This window comes from Mauremys mutica, chromosome 2, assembly GCF_020497125.1.
Source record: "Mauremys mutica isolate MM-2020 ecotype Southern chromosome 2, ASM2049712v1, whole genome shotgun sequence".
Taxonomy (NCBI): Eukaryota; Metazoa; Chordata; order Testudines; family Geoemydidae; genus Mauremys; species Mauremys mutica.
In genome coordinates this window covers 203,897,407-203,915,265 of record NC_059073.1, presented here as the reverse complement: position 1 = coordinate 203,915,265, position 17,859 = coordinate 203,897,407, and the positions used below count along the sequence as shown (strand labels likewise).

The window sequence follows — 17,859 nt, the reverse complement described above, 5'->3', positions numbered from 1 at the left end:
TTCTACACTGAGCACACTGGGTAAATCAATACCCCAGCAGCCCTGCTGCCATCTGTGGAGTTTCTGGAGCAGACGGGTTATTTATAGAAACTTGTTTGCGCAAAGCCAATATTTACCTGTCAGTACTGTCAAATTTTGCAGTCCATCTTTGCCATTTACCTTACTGCTTTTCACGTCACTTGTGGACTTTTTTCTAAAGAAAATACTGCTGCATTTTTTAAATATGTCCCCTCCTCACCAGGGCTGGTTATATTAATTGTACAGTACGAGTGCATCTGGCTTCCACAGGGCCTTTGGGGTCCTCCAACATTGCTGTGAAGTTAAAGGGCTGTCAAAGTTAAAGAGTCTAATTCAGTCTTCTTGTTTCTGCAGCAGCAGCTCCATGGCATTCCCCTGCCAAGGCCAGGCTGAGATTTTATATGAAAACCAGGAGAGATTGCTCTGCTGAAAATCTGTCTGGTACTGTTACTGCCACGTATACAGCCATTATCTTCTGCATAAGCAGAGGGGAAACTTTCTTGGGAAACTCTTTCACATTTGCCCTTAAGCAAAATCTACAGCTGTTAAGTTGCAGGAGTGAAATGAGTTGGTGATCTCAGTCCAGTCCCTTGCAGATAGGTGTCTACATAACAAAACCACGCAACTGTCCACTGAGCAGGCAGCTCCAGCAGCAAGACCTAGGACTAAGTGGACATGAAGAAGGAACTAATATCTCATCCCTGTAAGTAGCCCATTAAGGTCAGGGTTGTGGCAAACTGATGGGGCAGCAAAGCTTGCTTGGATGTTGCGTGTACTGTCTGCAGATATCCAAAGGACTTCATTTCCCAGAACCTTTTGTGCTCTTTGAATTCCCTTATCTTTTTTGGTAAATCAGAGATGAAGATTATAAACGGCAATCAGTATGCAACAGTTTACTTTTGATTACATTATGTTTCCAGTTATATATACAGCATAAATGCTGTCATCAGTGCTGTAGTAGCTAAGGTTTTAAAACCAGTTCCTGAAAGGACTTCAGTTTCAAATTCGAATGAGCTATCAGATGTCTGAAGGTAAGCATTCTGCATGATCACCGGTTCACAATCTTTACATACGCAGTGAGATCACAGACTGGGGCTGGATTAAGAAGGGGAAGGTTTAAGATCAATGAAGCATTAAGGAGCAATAGCAGCATTTTTCAATAAACAGTTTAAAGAATAAAAGATGACGTGACTGTCAAGTCAGTGACCTCTGGAGCAAATACTAATGTAAACAGGATATTATATATATATTGCAGTGTAAGATTTATGTAAATGACAGGAGGTAACAGGTGAACAGTAGAAAACCACAATAAGGTCTTTCAGGCAAGTTCTTTGTTTTTGTTTTAATATTAATTATAATAAATTATTTTACTTAGACCAGGGGTTCTCAAACTGGGGGTCAGGACCCCTCAGGGGGTTGTGAAGTTATTACATGGGGGGTCGCGAGCTATCAGCCTCCACCCCAAACCCCGCTTCACCTCCAGCATTTATAATGGTGTTAAATATATAAAAAAGTGTTTTTCATATATCGGGGGGGGGGGGTCATACTCAGAGGCTTGCTATGTGAAAGGGGTCACCAGTGCAAAAGTTTGAGAACCACTGACTTAGACCAATGCTTAATGAGGAGGGAAAGAAGGAGAGGTGGAACAAGGATACTTCTCTCCCTCACTACATAATTTTCTCCTCCGCCATGATTCTCAGAAGGGACCGACCCGTGTAGAATGGTTTTGGATTGCTTTTTAATATTGTTTAAAAAGCACGTCAAAGCCACAACAGAGTATTTTCTGCTCTTAGACAAGGTCTATAAATTGCCCCAGGATAGATGTTAGAGGGCTCACAAGAAAGCCATTTCTCAAAGAAATGGAACTGTGTACATGACTTTTATCTGTTATGTGAAGTGGGGATGTGGCATGTCAGTACCTGCCTCTTGTAACAAAGCGGAGATGTCGAATTATGAAAGATGCCGTTTCTAGCACAAAAAATATACAGCACAAGAACTCCCTTTTCCTCCCTGCCACCTCTCTAGTCTCAATTCTAGGCAACTGTGGATGAATCAATTCTTACTATCTGAAGATCTGCTGCAGAACACATTACGTGAACCAACAGATGAGTGTTTATGAAAGAAGATGCCCTCAATTCACACACCACCCACATAGCTTCCCAGTTTCTACCTTCCTAGGCTCCTTAACTCACTCACTCACTTTAGAGAGTACAATCCATTTTTTTAAAATAACAGAACAACTTCTTTCTAATCAGAAGGATCTCTGTAAGCAGAATTGGGACTTTCACACCACTTAACAGAATTTTGCTGCACTTGAATTCACTATTAGTGGATTCCACTCTTGTGCCAGGTAGATAGAATTGGTCCCTTTCCATGCTAGGAGAGCACAGCCAATGTTTGCCCTGCTGCATCAGAAAACAAAACCAAGCACCATTCCGAGCAGACTATGCTGGTGAAGCAGTATCACAGACATTAAAGACAGCTAATGATGTCAGAGGTGGTGGCAGAAAGTACAATCCCCGAAGTGAAGAGATAAAGTCATAGCGATGGTAATGAGGAGGTACAGTATGCACTGAGGGTGAGTAAAAGACAGTCTTGGACTAGAGCCCGAGTTATCTTGCGTGAATCTAGACCCTAAGAATTTGAACATTTTTGTTACTGGACTCCTCTCCAAATTGTTCAATTGCAAATCACCCCCTTTACTGGGCCTGGCACATTTTAACTTTTCCTAGCATTTTCAGTTTGCATACTGTGAATAAATTTTTTCTGCTAAAATGGGGGCCTAGAACAATCTGAATGCTGCTGAGTAATATTTGGGCCAGAGTGGTAACAATTTGAAACCATGTCCTACAATACAGGGGTGACTGAGACACCACAGTGGTATGGCTTATGCTCTAATATCTGGACTAATTCAAAACCTGAGGCCACGTCCCAAAGTCCATACTCAAGGACCATGCATTTGAAAACCAAATTCCCCATCAAAATCCTGCTTAAAAACAGATGGCACAATATGGCCAACTTTCATTGTTTCAATAAGGGCCGGGTTAAAATCTGAGCAAGGACCTTCTTCCGGAGGTGGCCTGAGTGGCTTTCTCTCAAAATGCCAAAAGCAATTGGGAGGAAGGATGGTCCTGTGGTTAATGCACTGCATTGAGGCTTACGGGATGTGGGTCCAAAATTCTGGCTCTGCCACATTCTTCTTGGATGAACTTGTGGCAAGTCTCTGAATCCTTCTCTGCCTCAGGTCTCCATTTTTACAGATGGGAATAATACTTCCTTACTTCCACCCTTTATCTATCTGATTTATTTAGATGGTGAGCTCTCTGCAGCAGGAGTTATCTCTAATTATGTGTTTGCACAGTGCCTGGCAAAATGAGTCTCTGATCTCAGTTGCAACCTGTACTATTACTTGCTTGGTTACTATAACATGAGTAATAACGAGAAGTCCACTTAACAAAGCACTCCCCAGATCATTTTTTTTCTTTTCTAGAATGAAGCTGGTTTGGACCTGCAGATTGGCAAGAGAGGGTTCAACACCGCAAATATGCTACTCATCTGCGTACCTCTACATCAGAAACAGATGAAGTAGTTGAATGATTACAGACTTGGCCAAGTGTTCCAATACAAAAGAAAAGACAATTATTTAAACAAATCGAGATTCTCTTGAATCCATGGAAAACATATTAGACATTAATACAGCCTTTGACAGCACATTTCATAGCCTACCACTTTTTAAAGACATGCTGTACAATGGATACTATAGGTTGGCCGAGTAATCAAACAGTTACACCAACAGATGGAGCCGCCACAGGAAAAGGAAAGAGAAGAAGAGGAAAGGGTAAGAAGAAGAAGAGGAGGAAGAAATACAAGGGAGATATAATAAGGGTGAGCATTGTTTTATGGAAAGTTTGATGAAGGAGGTTATTTTAGTAGAGATTTTCAGAGAACTAGGGTTACTGTGGGCCAGATTCTGACATCCTTACTCATGTTGAATAAATAATATCTTATTCCACAGCCACCCAGAAGTCAATGGCACTACTTGTGGATTAATGTGCTACTAAGTGTAAGTAAATGTATCAGAACCTAGGCTCTTTTGTTCTGAAATGCTTTGAAATCTAAAATGCAGAAAATTGCATGTGGCATTTCAACATTTTCTACAAGGGAGACTTCTAAATCACATGTTTAATTCCCCCTCAGCTCAACCCCTATATCAGACAACATTCTCCTTCCAGGCCAAGTCTAAACATTGGCAATAAATGTTGCTTCAAAGGGAGTAAACAATGAGCAACGAAAAACCCCCAAAGAAGCCAAAACAATCCATCCGATCATATGGGTAGGAAACTGAGATTCTCATCCCCAGGCAAGATCCACCAGAGCATTGTGCTGTCCACTGGCAGAGGCAAAGAGGGTAATAAGGGGCTCAGTGTTCATTTGCAGCCATTTCTGCCATACCTGTGCACCAGTGTGGAGAAGCTAAGAAGTGCAGAGCACCTGAAACTCCACTATTCTGAGAGACGCAGAGTGTGGGTCCACATTATGGATGCAGTACATTCTTATTAGACACATATGTCCAAAGACAAAAGGAATTATGGAAGCTCAGCACGTCTCAGGATCGGGCTCTGAGGGCTAAATTTGTATCTGGGGTAACTTCATTCTCTTCAGTGGAGTTGGAGCTGCACCAGGGATGAATTTGGCCTTGAGAAACAGTCACAAAAGGGTCAAGAGAGTGTATGAGAACAGTAGAATGGCTCATAACTAAGAATAACCAAAGACCTACGTAAGCTTAGATTAGCTTGAACGTCTCCCTTCAGAAGCTGTCTTTAATAGAACCAGTGGGTGCCTGCGGTAACAGCCTTTCTCTGCTTTTCCTTTTCCTATTCAGCACCAGTCTGGATCATCAACGCAGCAGCTAATCTTTTATTTTACAATCTTAAATGAGTTTAATGTTATATAAGTCGATGTTTTAAGACTTTGAAATACAGCCCAAAAGATCTGGTTAAGCAACTAAGTACTTGGAGATTTGTTCACCCTTTTTCTCTTCTTAAACAAATTCTATAAATGTATCTTTTAGCTGGAGAATAATTACGTTTTTATGAAGCTGCTTTATGTTTTCTAGCTAATTGTTTCAGTTGTAAGTTGGCAAGCAATGTTCATGTTCCAGAAAGATAAAGCTGTCAGGTTCTAAATGTAACTGTATACTTCAGGCTTACCAATGAACAGCATCCATTACTACATCAGCTGCTACCATTAGGTAGGAAAAAAAGGTGGGAAGTGCAGAAACCTCGAAGGTCTGCCATTTTTCATGCGGAGAGATCTCTTCTTCCCTGTTATATTTCCGTCCTCTTCTTTCTTAAGCACCATTACTTAACCAAAAAACAAAAACCAAATCCAAACTAAACAAACATCAACAACCTGAGATGCAGCAGTGTGCTTGTAAGGACCTCTTGATGCCCACTGGCAGAGGACACAGAGGTACATGGATCCTCTGGGATCACCAAAAGAATGTCAAGTAAGGTCTCTAATGAAAGCCTGTGTCATGCTGCGCATCATAATCACTGCAAGATGCATACATGGGAAATATGTGAGGAGTTAGGTACATATGCTGAAAATTATGTTCTCTGGCCTTGTATCAATTATCCTGCTGTCACAGGAGCGAGTGAGCGGGGCCATAGCAGTGAGCTGCTGAGGGCTCCCGGTGCTGCCACAGGGCCGGTGAGACTCGATCCTTGCAGGCACAAGGGGCAGGGAAGGCTGTGGTTCTGGCTGGGGTCTCCGCTCTGCCCAGCACCTTTTACCTGCAGAGATCGGGTGTCACCAGCTCTGCAGCAGCACAGGCAGCACTCTGCAGCCCCGCTGTCGCATCAGTGAGTGAGCAGGGCAGAGCAGAGACCTCCAGCCAGAGGAGGAAGGTACGCCCCTGGCTGAAGGGGAAGCCACCCAGCTGCTGAATGGCTCCTGCCCCTTCAATTATCCTAACTCCCAAACAGCCGGATAAAATTTGTGTCCCCCATATAATTTGGACGGACTGTATTTTTAAATGTACATGTACTTTTAAATGCCTCATTAGTTTTTAATGGCTCAGATTTAGGGAGTCAGACTGGATGATCGGCTTGTCTCTTCTGGCCTTAAACTCTATGACTCCATGGGTAACATCCCCTACAGGCAGATTATATCAAAATTGACCACTCAAGGGTTTCTTGTACCTCTCTGACTAATTTGGTGCCTGACCCCGTGCCCACTGGAAGTCAGTGGAAAACCTTCAAGAGCAAATCCCTATGATTACTCCCAAACTGCAGTCTATTATACACAGGGCTACACATTTCGCTTTACCACCAGCCTAGCTACTAGTCATTTCTAAAGCCCAATGCTCTATTAGGTGCCAGGTTAAATTACTGTCTATTTAAAGCCCATGAAGAACAGTGTTGGATCTTGATGAGACATACACCACTGGCTACAGAGGGTTTGGATTATCACTCTTGTAAATCGGTGGTTAAATTTCTGAATTACTACAGGATTGCAAGCAGAGCAGATATAATTTCATTCAAGGACTGAAGTGCTGTTGTCAAACAGTCAAACACACTTTGATCACCACGTCCATCTACCCTGAAAAATGTACATCAAGTAGCAGAAATCTATTCTGTTCCGTCTTCTTTTCTTTTTAAACATACAACATAAACCTTGTATAAGAAAACATCTTCAGAACTCTGTCCTGTTTTTAGCAGGGAAATAAAATGAGTTGAATGGCTTTGTGGAAACTGTATTTTTTATCATTTTATTTATATTTTTGGCTGTATTATATGCTCATTTTAACTGAGTTCTTTTCAAAAGATGCTTTTTTAAAAAGATAGATTAGAAAAATGACCTCCTTGTTTAAGTTTGCAAAGGCAAGATTTGATGAAAAATAACCTGTAAAGATAGAGATCTATACATTTTGGAGAAGTTTGCATTTCCAATAATAACCATGCATTTTGCATCAGTAAGGAGCCTTCCAGGACTGTAGGGCAAAATAAAATTCACAGTATTAACAGATTATTTATAGCATTTACATTGCATTTAATAAATGCCTTTTCTCCTTATTGTTACAAATCCAAATACCCTGATTGCCCTCTTCTCCCTTGTGAAGCATAATAGATCGTTTTCATAGACTTCTACAACAGAGTTGGCCATTTTAAAACTACCGTAAAAGCAGCTTGTGTCCCACATGCTGCTCTTCCTTTCAAAGGTACAACACCTACTTTGCCTAAGGGCTTGGTTCTGCAATCCTTTTTCATATTGGCTAGTACTTCCCCATGGGAGGAATCCCCTTGAAATCAATAAGACTGTTCGTGTGAGTAAGTACTACTCAACACAAGTCGAGATCATAGAATCTGGCACTAAGTAAGCAGTTCCTAGATAAAAATGTAAGCTGATTTATCCAATATTAACTTTATTTTGACACATCTGTGTCTCTTTTGTGGGATTCTCTAATCCACTAAACACTGCCCATTGGAACCACTGACTAACAAGGTCCACACAAGGGCTATTAACGTTGCTAATATGATGGCTGTCATCTTGACCAACACACCGGGGTTTAGTTAGAACTGGTGATATCCAGTGCTAAAAGCATGAGCCACTATCGCTGGAGCTCAAAAGCCAGTGCTCCATAACTGGGTCCATAACAGCCTCATGATCTGCTATGCAAGCACAGATGGGGCACCTGCAACACACACTTATCGGGGGTTACATTATCACTAGTTCGGTCAGAGTGGCTTTAAAAATGGTGGAAAGATTTTTAAAAAAAATGTCCCAAGGGCCTTTGAGGCTTTGCTTTAGTGATCATTATTTGTACCAGTTGATTCAAAGAACAAAAACCTCACACTACACTACTAGTGTAGGCTGCAGGTCAGAGGAGTTCAGGTGCAGGCTTTCAGCAAGAGCTCTGCTCATTCATTATATACCAAAATTATTGCTTTTTTTTAACCACTGGCTCATGGTGAGCGCCTTAGAATTTTCCTTTTGCTTGACCAGAAAGTGAAGTTTGACATTCTGCACCCAGCTGTCTGTTTTCCTCCACAGGATAAAAGGCCTTCACTAGATTATGGGTGAAATCCAGTCTCCACTGAAGTCAATGGGAGTTTTGCTATTGACTTCAATGGGGCCAGCATTTCACTCTGGGATTTTTGTTTTGTTTAGGCAACTCCAGAATCCATATCCTGGCTCTCATGTGTGTAAGCACCCAAGTCTGCTGCAAAGTTTGTGCTGCAAAGCACAACTGTTGTGATCTGGGCAAATCTCCCAGAAAACCTACAGCATTCAACCTCCACAGATTCTCTGCAGCACCAGCGCACAGAAATGTTCCACTTGGATCTTTACTATCAGGAGACACAGTATACACCCTGATCCCCTAAACTCTCTTCCCTTACCACTGCCTCAGACATAAGTAATTTGCACTGAAGTTATACAGGCACTTGTGGTGGCTAGAATACAAGTGCATGATCAAAAAGGGTCAGAATTCAGCTCCAGGTGTCTGCATACGCAAGAGGAGGTCACAATGAAATGTACGCAACTCTACAATCACAAGAATTATACAGCTCAACCCTACAACAACTACAACAACCTCTGGGATCTTCAGTTCAATAATCCTTTTAAATCATAACTAAGACTAACTTCTGGGACACATAGCAGCAAATCCTTAGTGTTTAAGTTTAGAAGTGTATATTTAACTGTGGTGCTCTCTTATATTTTCAGGATGCAAATCTATCATACATTTCTCCTACTGAGAAAAATGAGTCTTATCTACTAGCCAATACTCAATATTGCCAAACAGTATTTTAAAAAGCGAGTATTTCCTCCTGGGGTCAGGCCTGATAGCACACTGCTCTGTAACCCTAAAAGCCGTCATACAACCAACAATTTGTTTGTCTTACAAAATCAGTGACAAAGTGATGGTGCTCCGGTTTGTACCACTACACTGCCTGCTATTTGCTCCAGTGAAGAAATTTTTATTTAAAAGTTTTTGGCTTATTGCATATATATTATATTAAAAAATCACAGTCATTAAATTCACAGGGCCTGATCTTTATTCAGGCAGAACTGTTACTAGCATCAGTGAGAATTTTGTCTGAGCAATACTACAGATCAGGCCCACTACTCTCAAATAATGGTAATCTTGCAAGCAAATTCGGGGTGATTTATGGGTTTGTGCAACATGTGAGACTCAATTATTTCTTCATCCTTAAGTTCTGCCTATGACCTGGCTATTCAGTTAGAAACTAGCACAATTCCACTGGTTTCAACTGTAGAGGGGACCTACATTAAGAACACACTTATCTCGAAACCATGTTGTTGCCCTTTGGGTTTTTAGGTTAAATCAAACCTGGAACTCAAAAGGAAGTCAGAGAATGATAGCCCATAAGTATCAAAACAGAAGAAAACATTTGCACAACTGAATGGAATCCAGAGAGCTTTGCAAAGTTCTGCTATTTAAAAATGGTTTGTTCTCGCATTTAAAGACAGAAAAATCCTGGGCCAAACTTCTACATGTAACACAGCTTCTCACTATAGCCAAAAATCACTGCACCTGTGTGTGTAAATTGGAACTTCTGGCCCAAACTGTGTTTTGCATGTCTGCTTACCTTATCTGTGTGCGAGAACAGCCATGTGCATAGAAGGGTGGGATTTTATGGGCATAACATACATTGTGTAGGGTTGCCAAGTTTGGTTGGACATATTCCTGTAGCCTATTCCCAGGTTCTGGCAAACAAAAGTTAGGGACATCCTCCCTTCCCCCTCCTGGCTAATAGCCATTGATGGACCTATCCTCCATGAACTTATTTAGTTCTTTTTTGAACCCTTGTTATAGTCTTGGCCTTCACAACATCTTCTGGCAAAGAGTTCTACAAGTTGACTGTTACGAGGAGGACTAAATGACACTTCCTTATTTACTTTCTCCACACCAGTCAGAATTTTATAGACCTCTATCATATCCCTCCCTTAGTCGTCTCTTTTCCAAGATGAAAAGTCCCAGTCTTATTAATCTCTCCTCATACTGAAGCCATTCCATACCCCTAATCATTTTTGTTGCCCTTTTCTGAAGCTTTTCCAATTCCAATATATCTTTTTTGAGATGGGGCAACCACATCTGCATGCAGTATTCAAGATGTGGATTTATATAGAGGCAATATGATATTTTCTGTCTTATTATCTAACCCAGGGGTTCTCTGACTGAGTGTCGGGACCCCTTGGGGAGTCGCGAGGTTATTACATGGGGGTTTCAAGCTGTCAGCCTCCACCCCAAACCCCACTTTGCCTCTAGCATTTATAATGGTGTTAAATATATAAAAAAGTGGTTTTAATTTACTGGAGGGTTGGGGTCGCACTCAGAGGCTTGATATGTGAAAGGGGTCACCAGCACAAAAGTTTGAGAACCACTGATCTATCCCTTTCTTAATGATTCCCAACATTCTGTTAGCTTTTTTGACTGCCACTGCACATTGAGTGGATGTTTTCAGAGAACAATCCACGACTCCAAGCTTTCTTAAATGGTAACAGCTAAATTAGACCCCATCATTTTATATGTATAGTTGGGATTATGTTTTCCAAAGTGCATTACTTTGCATGTATCAACATTGAATTTAATCTGCCATTTTGTTGCCCAGTCACCCAGTTTATACTCCCTGGAGGTATGAATTAACTTCCTATACATTGGGATAAGCAGGCTCCACAGCGTTGCTTTGTCCCACTCTCACACAGGTGGGCAAGAAAGGTTGGGAGCGGACAGAGTCTCGACTCTATCCTCAAATGCACCACAGGTGTAGTTACATCGGTGCTTTAGGAAACGTGCTGTGACTGGCATAGACCTGTCACAGGTCACTACCTCCCCAGAGCAGCAGGGAAACTGTGTGTGTGCAGGGGCGGCTCTACCTTTTTTGCCGCCCCAAGCACGGCAGGCAGGCTGCCTTCGGCGGCTTGCTTGCAGGAGGTCCCCGGTGCCGCGGATTCGGCGTCCCCGCTGCCGAATTGCCACTGAATCCGTGGGACGGGCAGGGACCAGCAGGGTGCTCCCCACGGCTTGCCACCCCAGGAACGTGCTTGGAGCGCTGGTGCCTGGAGCCGCCGCTGTGGGCAGGGGGGGAGGAAAGAGACTGTGACTCCCGGAGTTGCTCCAGAGACAGCACAACACAACACTGCCCTTTACTATAGGTTAGATCACAAATTGATGATCCAGTCCAAAGGTAGCATCAGAGTGTTATCACAGTACAATTTCGAAGGATATCTAAAACCTTTCATTGTTTTTTTTTCAATTCTGCAAAATTACCTTGGGGAGGCTAAGAAAGAAAGAAAGAAAGACACAGTCACATCAGCTGCATCTTACCCTGAAGATAATCCATTAATTCTTAGCATCCGTGGATGCATTCTTTTTATAAGTGTGAATCCATTCAAATCTTTTCACTATCTCCCCCACTTTTAGCCATTCATTACTGTGGGTGCCAGGATAAAATGGCAATGCTACAGACATGGTTTCTAATTTTCTTTTTATCAGCTGTAATGGTGTCTGGGTAGAAACCTTTTCTGAAGTGCAAATTGGAAGCGGATCCATAGGTCAGGCTGCAAGCTTACTCATATTCGAAAACCTCACTTGAAAAACCTTTTGTGTGGCATCAAACGTGCTTTAGGATGTGAATCTTGAAACATATACCTGTAAAAGCTTTTCTCAGCATGATGTTTTACATTATGAGGAAACTAAAGTACAAAAAGAAATGAAGACGACTAGACCATGGTTCCTAGCTATATAATGAGCACTTTCTTCACTACAACAATAGCACTGACAAATGCAGTCCACCAATTCAGATTCAAAGTACACTGTTTGACAGATTAATTTGGCACTGGTCTAATAATGATCTTCTTTTTATCACATTACAAGATTGAATTAGCACAATACAACAGAGCCTTGACTTTCCAAATCCAAGCTAACCAAAGTTCTTGATTATCTGAAAGTCACAAATGTCGTGTCCACCGCATGTTGGCATGTTTTTATAGGCATTACACTTTATGCACTGAATTCATTAAATGGATGAGCCTGCCAGAGATCATACTGTAATGTCTACAGGAAAAGGGCTTTCTCTTGAAGAGTTTGCAAGCTCTGAAGCCTCTCCTACTGAGCTTATAAACTCTGCAGGTTACTGGCACCCAGGACCATTGTTTATCAGTCACTTTGCTTTTCTAAATGTACGTCATGTCCCTCATTATTTGGGGGGGGATAACTGAATCTTTATTATAAGTGAATGTGTATACTGCACTCGGAAGTGTTGTGAAAAGGGAAATAATGCTATCGGCCTGTCTCAGGTACTTATATGGCCTCCATTACTAGAACAGGTTCTTCAACCTTGGTCTCCCGTATTCTAGGCTACTGTCTTCACTGATAAACCACACTTCCTCTCACACAAAGGGACTATCGCTGCTGCTTTGCCAGCTATCGCATATTTCCAACTATAGGCATAGTCCCCCTGGGAAAGGAGGAAGGCACTAGATGGTGGAAGGCAGGGCAGAGAAGAGGATCAATATGGGTGAGGAACGCTGTAGGTCCCCAGAATCACCCCTCTCCCCTACAGACACACTTCAAACATGCTACCACATCAGCAAGGAAAGCAGATGAAAGCTCCTAGACAGTTACCCAATGTCCTGATATTACTTCCAGGAGGGGGGAAACTAATATAAAGATGGCTACTCTCCTTGATGCTGGTACTACTGCTGTCTCCTTCCCACCAAAGAGCAGCATTTCCAGTTAGAGAGGGGGTACCTATTACACTGTTCTACACACTGACACCTTCTCCTTGCTGCCATCCATTGCAGCCTCTGGGAACCTCAGGACGGGATAGGGAAACTCTAACATTTAAGGGTCCGCTGTATGATAGTGATGCCTGCTGTTGTCCATCACACTCCCCTCAAGAATGCCAGTGCTGGTTGGGAGGATGGAAATAGGAGGATGTTATATGTTGGAAGATGCATGTTGTGGATGGCAGTGGTTTTATTTATTATTTATTGTAATATTAATTATTATTATTTAGAAGGGGCTGTGGTTTGCTTTTTGGGGTTTCTGGATCATTGCAAGAGGGTAGGGGAAAATAGCAATTTTTTTTTGTACCAAGAATCTGACTCCATACATTCTCTCTCTCTCTCATGTGGATGGGGTTTGGGATGGGCCTTTGGGTGATTTTATAAAAATGTTGGTGTTTGATATGTCAGCAGCTGGGAATAACTGGCCAATAAATCTCTTTGTGAATTAGTGGAATGCCAAAGGGAGTGGGGCTGACTCTGTGGCAATATTCTTTGCCTTCCCATCGTAAGTATATTTTTTAAAGGATCTGATGCATGGTATGCATATTGAGGAAAATGGCCCAGGGCAGTCACAGTCCTCTTCTGAGATGACCATGGACCAGTTAAGCCACCACACAGCACTGAAAGCATTTGCATGTTGATCAAAAAGGTGCCAAGCTGACTGTCCACTAGATATGGGCATAATCAAACAGACCTGGTAATGGTTATTGGGGTCATTCTGGATGAGTCTTACAAGGAGGAGATAGATGAATTGTTTTAGAAGCCTCCGTACCTCCCAAAATCCTCAAAGAACCCGCTTCTGTTCTCATGCTGGTATAAATGAGAAGTAGTTCAATTGAAATCGATGAATTTATACCACTGTAAAACCTGTGTCAGATGGGAATCAGGCCCTAACTGTAAGAGAGAAAGTGGGTGACAACTCCAACTTGGACATGTATGTTTATAGTACACAGTTCCAAATCATTCTAATTTGTATTGTAAGGCTTGCTTTTAAACCCTCGGGGTTTAAGATCTTTGTAATTGAGAACAATCAAAAGTATTCTTTTCAGAAAAAACATTAAGTGGATACAATAAAATTAAAACACCGGGATAGGGTTAAGCGTGCTTCTAAAGTTCTGTGCTTAGCTGCACTCTAATTGCAAATGACATATGTGAGGTAAGCAACATGTGACTCCTCTTTACTAGACCATTCCTGAACAACTGCCAAAAATCTTTCTGCATGCCACCTAGAGCTTTAAGACAATGCAGGAACAATGGCAGATCTGTAAAATCTGCCAGAGTTGACAGTTCCTATTGTTCAGAAAACTTTTGTGAGGCATAGACGTTTTCAGATTAATGCTGCAAAATGCTGAACAAAATGGGTGTCAAGCTAATCAATGGGTTTTTATGATTCAATCTTTTGTTTTCTTGCTGTTCCATTTTGATTCAGTGCTATCTCTCTGCGTGTACACTTGCATCTGTGCGCAAACACTATTCAAGGTGTACTTGCGTGTTTGGAAGGAAAGGAGAAGAGGAATCTCTCTGTTATTGGGCCAATATTTGAATTTGGACACGTCTTCATAGGTCCTCTTTTTTTTATTTTTTTTTTAACTGTAGATTAACTTTTCCATAAAAACTTATTTTGTACCACAACAGTAAACAAAAATTAGAACCTGCTTTGATTTGAGATTATCATGCATGGCAGTTTTATTCAGAGCAATCTGTGATTTTATCTTCCCTACTACCACCTGGCAAATGGAATTTGGCTTTACAAACAAGGTGTGTCAACTTATTTGATTAATAGGGTGAAAATAAACAAGAGGTAGGCAAAAATGATGACACTGGTGGCTTTAGTGTCAATGTAGTGAACAGTTCACCTGGGTTGGCAATGGCTACAGTGTTTCCACTGAAGTGAAATGAGGGTTACGTTCCAGGGAAAATGAAATACTCCAATTAACTGTGCAAAAATATACAGAAATTGTGTAAAATCTATAGCTATCTGCTCTACTGTTTCTCTGTTAAAGGAAGCATCCCTTCTAGTCTTCTGCTGTATTTGCCCAGTAAAGATTAATGGTATGTAAATGAGGCTCTACAAGAACCACAGAGAAATGGTTAACACAGTAAATGCACATATCTGAAAGCAAGTCGTGTCAAGTCAACAGCTAGAAGCACTTTCCTGTACAATGTCTACTCCATTTGGTTTTGTATTTATTTTAAGGTGTTATTCTTGCTGCAGGAAAGGAGAAACAATTAAAGGCCTTTGCAATAAAGTCTTACAGCTTATCTCCCAAGAAAAATGTAAGCAAAAAATGTGGGCCAGATTCACAGCTGGTGGAAACTGGTGTAGCTCTATTGTAAACATTTTTTAAAAGACACAGGAGCCCACTGAACAAAGTGTTTTCCAAGTCTACCCAGGAAATTAAAGCTACCCCAAGATGGCATCCTTCAGCACTGTATGTCCTGATTGCTGCCAATATGCCACAATCCTCGCTGAAGTCCACCTGCTCTTCTCTTGCTGGAATCCTTATCATCTGTGACTCTGACATTGTTTGCTTACAGTCTAATATGCAGCATGCCTCTACTGACTGCAAACAATTGTTCTATATACCAAAAAGGCCAAAAATCTAATTCAAAATGTATTTTTAATTTCAGCACTGATTTTTCTAACTCAGCCACCACAGTGGGTTGAAGCCATAAGATAGACTGCTATGATCCACTATCCAAAGCTTAGCAATTAAAGGCTCTCTCTCCCCACCCCCTTCCTTTTATCTGCTAATGTACAGGGATAGACAAGTAAATAAATCCCTTCAAACAAGGTTATGGGAGATATAGGAATTCTGTCAGTCAAACAGTATTTGGTTAACGACAGTGACTGAACTTGACACATTTATATTCTGTTTGAACTACATTTCTGAAGCACTGGCAAGAATTCAGATAACGTCTTAGAACTGTAATAATCTTACAATATATTTCTCTCTAACCCAAATATTATCAGTCTTAAGACACAGCAGAAAGCAGAAAGCCGTCGTTTGATTGAATTTAAGTGTGTATTTCAGTGCCTGTGAAAGGTGGTCAGAAGGACAGCCCTGGAAATTACAGCACAGGAGAGGTACACTCCAGGCAGTACACCCAGCTGTCCTTCCAATCAAACATGCCAAACCCCTGAATAAAATGCAGAAATTTGGGTTGTTTTTGGCTTAATTGGCTTGTGAGTTGCTTGTTGGCTATTTTTGGCTCGTAGCTTGTTTGACTTGTAGCTTGTTCCTTCTTTTTTTTTGTATTGGTTCCCGGCAAGCAGGGGCAAGAGAGAGTCAGGAGTGTGCAGTGGGCCCACCACAGTCCCAGACTGCACACTGGAGGAATCTAGTCACATATAGTGTTGGGGTTCTTAGGGACTGTCTTGTTTTGGCCTTGTTTTTAAATGGGATTAGCTTGATTTTGGGCTTATTGTTCAAGTTGGTGTGCTTATTTAGCACGTGAAAGCTCACAACTGTGCTTTCAATGCATCTCTGCCCTGACACAGAGGGACCACCTCTAAGATTGTGAGTGGGCACCTCTCTCTGCTTAGGCTGTGATCTGTGGTGATGTTTTTAGTGATGCAGATGCCAATATACTATAGATGAATAAGCTGCCTGCTAGCACAGCAGATACATTAATATCTCCTTTCCAGGATTTAGTTTTCATCACTTAGTGCCATTTAGCACTGAGGGTATGTTCCCCAATAATGGACAATGGTTGCAAACATATCATCTCTTCCCTTTGCAAAGATCAGGAAAGTGACCTAGTTTGTAGTCAAATTGTCACCGAATATCTGGGGACACTTTTTTAATAAAAGATGCCCCAAGGGCCACTGGTAAATGGAGAAAGCAGTGACCAATACTGTAGTGGTCATAAAGAAAAAGAATTCAAACATAACCTATGGTCTTCTGGAATTAGCGATGAATTATGTTAAACGTTCACAAATAATTAGAAGAGCCAACTCCACCTTTCATTAAGAGACATTTTGACTGTATTAATATAATGGAATCCTACATTCTATATTTTAAAAAAATCATTTTAATCAGAGAATTCTTGAAAATTACACACACACACACACACACACACACACAATATTTCTCTCTAACCCAAATATTATATCACACACACATTCTTTTTCTAGCCACAACATCCTAACCAGGCTCTATTTCAGGAGCGGCCAAACTGTGGCTCTTTTACATTAAAATGCGGCTCGCAGAGCCCCTCATACCCCCCCTTTCTCCACCTACCAGATTGGGGGAGGGGGAGAGCTCAGGACCTCTGCCTTGCAGTGGGATGGTGCTGTAGGGACTTCTGCCCAGCAGGGAGGTGCGTCTCAGGGCTTCTGCCCAGCGAGGAGGGGTTCCTGGGGCTTCAGCCCTGTGTGGCAGACCTGCCAGGGCTCGGGGCTTCAGCAGGAGCAGGGCTGAAGCCTCAACCCCCGGCTCCCGGCAGGTGTGCCCTGGCTCTCGAACTTCTGAAGATTGTCGTATGTGGCTCAGAGGGCCAGTAAGTTTGGCCACTCCTGCTCTATTCCTTTCATGGAAGGAATGAGTCTTGTACAGTACCTCTGCCTGCCACACTATGTGAGGAAATATCTAGAGAGCAAAACCGTTCAGTTTAGCAATGAATGAAAAGGAGACTCTTGGGATGAAATTTTCAGGCAGCACTGTAGCAAGTTAGGCTCACAGTAGTTCTTAGCATTGGGAAAAGAAATTGTGTGCTTAACTCCTCACGTGCACACACCATGCTGAAAATGGACCCTTAGAAGCAGCTTCATTCTGCGTTTACTTTAGGTTTGGTTATGATATCTCCCAAAGAACATGGCCAGATGTAGCCACAAAGGAAAACATTTATTGTTTCTAGTTTCATCCTCTCTCCTACTTGTTGTCCTGACCCAGATAAATGAACTGCACACTGTGAGAGTCATCCAAGAACTTTGAGCAGCAAAGCTCTCAGTCCAATGAGAAGTACCTGATCAAATATAAACAAGGATGGGTCAAATTCATGGCTGGTGTAACTCCACTGACT

The 17,859-nt window shown here is 41.8% G+C and overlaps 1 protein-coding gene and 1 long non-coding RNA gene across 7 annotated transcripts in view; one reads left to right on the top strand and one right to left on the bottom strand.

Annotated features, from left to right (window-relative positions):
• The window catches only part of ELMO1 (engulfment and cell motility 1), a 459,394-nt gene that overhangs the window by 99,075 nt on the left and 342,460 nt on the right, over positions 1–17,859 (bottom strand). The gene's annotated exons all lie outside the window — the stretch shown is intronic.
• Positions 334–5,834, top strand: LOC123363882. Its single transcript, XR_006576930.1, has 4 exons — positions 334–1,049; positions 3,509–3,903; positions 4,034–4,081; positions 4,901–5,834. It is a non-coding gene; the product is annotated as an uncharacterized LOC123363882 (long non-coding RNA).